We start from the raw sequence: 2,500 nt of genomic DNA, 5'->3' as shown, positions 1-2,500 counted from the left end.
TCCGCCTTAGCGTGCTCCTCCGGGGGCGCGCGGGTGCGCGGATTCTCTTCGGCCGCCATTCAACGATCAACTCAGAACTGGCACGGACTGGGGGAATCCGACTGTCTAATTAAAACAAAGCATTGCGATGGCCCTAGCGGGTGTTGACGCAATGTGATTTCTGCCCAGTGCTCTGAATGTCAACGTGAAGAAATTCAAGCAAGCGCGGGTAAACGGCGGGAGTAACTATGACTCTCTTAAGGTGGCCAAGTGGCGGCGGTGTGGCTGCATCCGGACTTGGCTTTTCGAAGTGCGGTCTTGATGTAGTCGTGCTGCTGCTGCGAGGTGCCTTCCTTGGGTTATAGTTACAGGGAGAGTGATGCGCAATACATGGGCCTAGCCCTCTTAGCCTCTCCTCTCCTGCGGTCTTCTCCCCTTCTCGTGGGCCCGCTGATTTTAGCAGAGTGGAAGACCGCACCAGGGGCTTGGGGGGGTTACCAGCCCCCCCTCGCACTATCCCTTTTTTTAGTTGGGGGCAGTAACCAGAGAAAAAGTGGTAGCCCTTCCGCTGAAGGTGCCACCCCAACTCCCCCAGCACCTAGCCGGCCAACCGGCCGTGCCGAAAATCTTGTAACTGTTGCAGCTGTATACGCCTGTAGTGAGTGCCACCGCAGCTTCACCACCAAAAACGGTCTCGGGGTCCATCGCCGCCGCCAACACCTTGCGGCCGCCAACGCGGAGATCGTCACGGAGAGGCATCGCGCGAGGTGGACGGAGGAAGAAGTCCTGTCGCTCGCCAAGGCAGAGGCCGAACTGTTCCTCGAGAGGGACGCCCGGTTCTTCTTTGTAAATCAAGAGCTCATCAGGATGTTCCCCGACCGAACGCTTGAGGCAATCAAGTGCCGACGGCGGCAAGCTGCCCACAAGCAGCTTGTCCGCCAATTCATGGAGGCGCTTGAGATCGGTCGGGGGGAAGAGCCGGCGTCCCGCCGGGGAGCGGCGAGCCCGCTGCCTGACGCGGGCGAGGCCGCTGCGCCGCCCGTCGACGCAGCCGAGGACTTCGCGGCCGACACCACCGGGCCGCCGCCGGAGGGGCCGACTGACGCCGCCATCTGGGAGCATCTGGCGGGGCTACCCGCTTCCGCCCAGCGTTTCTCTGCCCTGGATCGTGTCATCGGTCTGGGGCGGGGCACGCCGCCCGATGTCATCCTGGGCATGCTCCCGGATGCCCTTGCGTCGGTCGGGTCCAGAGGGGAGAGATCGATCACCAGGACACAGCGGCCGCGCCAACCATCGAAGCGGCCGCCTGCCGCGCCGCCGACGCAGAAGCGCAAGCGGCGCCGCTGGGAGTACGCGAGAACGCAGGATGCCTTCCGACGGTCGCGTGCGCGTTGCGTGCGCGGCCTCTTGGATGGCACCCTGCTCCAGCCGCCACCTGCCATCCCTGGTCTGCTGGACTTCTGGGCGGACCTCTTCACCAAGAAGCCCATCTCCACCGCGGGCTTCATTCGTGACCGCCTCCTCCCGCACTCAGAGCCTGTCGCTCTCGAGTGCATATGGGGGCCGGTCACACGTGAGGAGGTCGCCGCCGCGTTGCCGCCCAGGGGATCAGCAGCCGGGCCGGACGGCCTTACCCCAGCGGAGTTGCGGCGCCTGCCGCACGAAGTCCTGGTGAAAGTGATGAATCTCTTCCTTCTGGCCCGCGCCCTTCCGGAACGCCTGCTTCGCGCGCGGACGTCCCTTCTCCCGAAAACGGCTGCACCAACATCCCCCGCTGACTTTCGCCCCATTACGGTCTGCTCGGTGTTGGCGCGGACCTTTCACAAGGTTCTCGCGTCACGCCTGATGCGCGCTTGTGCTGTGGACGAACGTCAGCGGGCATTCATCCCTCGGGATGGGATGTTGGAAAATACCTTCATCTTAGACACTGCTCTCACCGACGCAGTTCGCTCCTGCCGCTCTGTCTTTGTGGCATCGATCGACGTATCTAAGGCATTCGATTCGGTAGATCATGCTGCCCTTCGCCCCGTGCTGAAGGCGCATGGCCTGCCGGATTGCTTTGTCGAGTATGTCGAGCGGTGCTACGAGGGCAGCACGACAGTGATAGCGGACGGCGCCGGCGTGGGCGTGTCTGTGCAGCCAGCACGGGGCGTTCGCCAGGGCGATCCCCTCTCCCCCCTCCTGTTCAACTTTGCGGTGGACTACGTTTTAGGCCAACTGCCCTCCCACATCGGAGCTCGGATCCTCGGTCGCAGAGTCAACGCTGCGGCCTTTGCAGATGACGTCTTGCTGTTTGCAGCGACCCCGAGGGGCTTGCAGTCCCTCATCGACGCAGCTACCGCAGCCCTCGCCCACCTGGGGCTGCAGATCAACGCCCGGAAGTGTTTCACCCTCGCCTTAGTCGCGTCAGGGCGCGAGAAGAAGGTGAAGGTGGACAGCAATGTCACCTTCACAGCAGGCAATACCACCATGCCTGCCCTGCGTGTGGGTGAAACCTTCCGGTACCTGGGGCTGCAATTTT

At 63.1% G+C, this 2,500-nt stretch overlaps 1 pseudogene; it reads left to right on the top strand.

Moving 5' to 3' along the window:
* The window catches only part of LOC124564005, a 7,954-nt pseudogene that overhangs the window by 2,643 nt on the left and 2,811 nt on the right, over nt 1–2,500 (top strand).

The sequence above is a fragment of the Schistocerca americana genome, unplaced genomic scaffold (genome assembly GCF_021461395.2).
Source record: "Schistocerca americana isolate TAMUIC-IGC-003095 unplaced genomic scaffold, iqSchAmer2.1 HiC_scaffold_1265, whole genome shotgun sequence".
NCBI classification, from domain to species: Eukaryota; Metazoa; Arthropoda; class Insecta; order Orthoptera; family Acrididae; genus Schistocerca; species Schistocerca americana.
The sequence above is the reverse complement of the archived record's forward strand: the minus strand, read 5'-3'. Positions and strand labels throughout refer to the sequence as shown.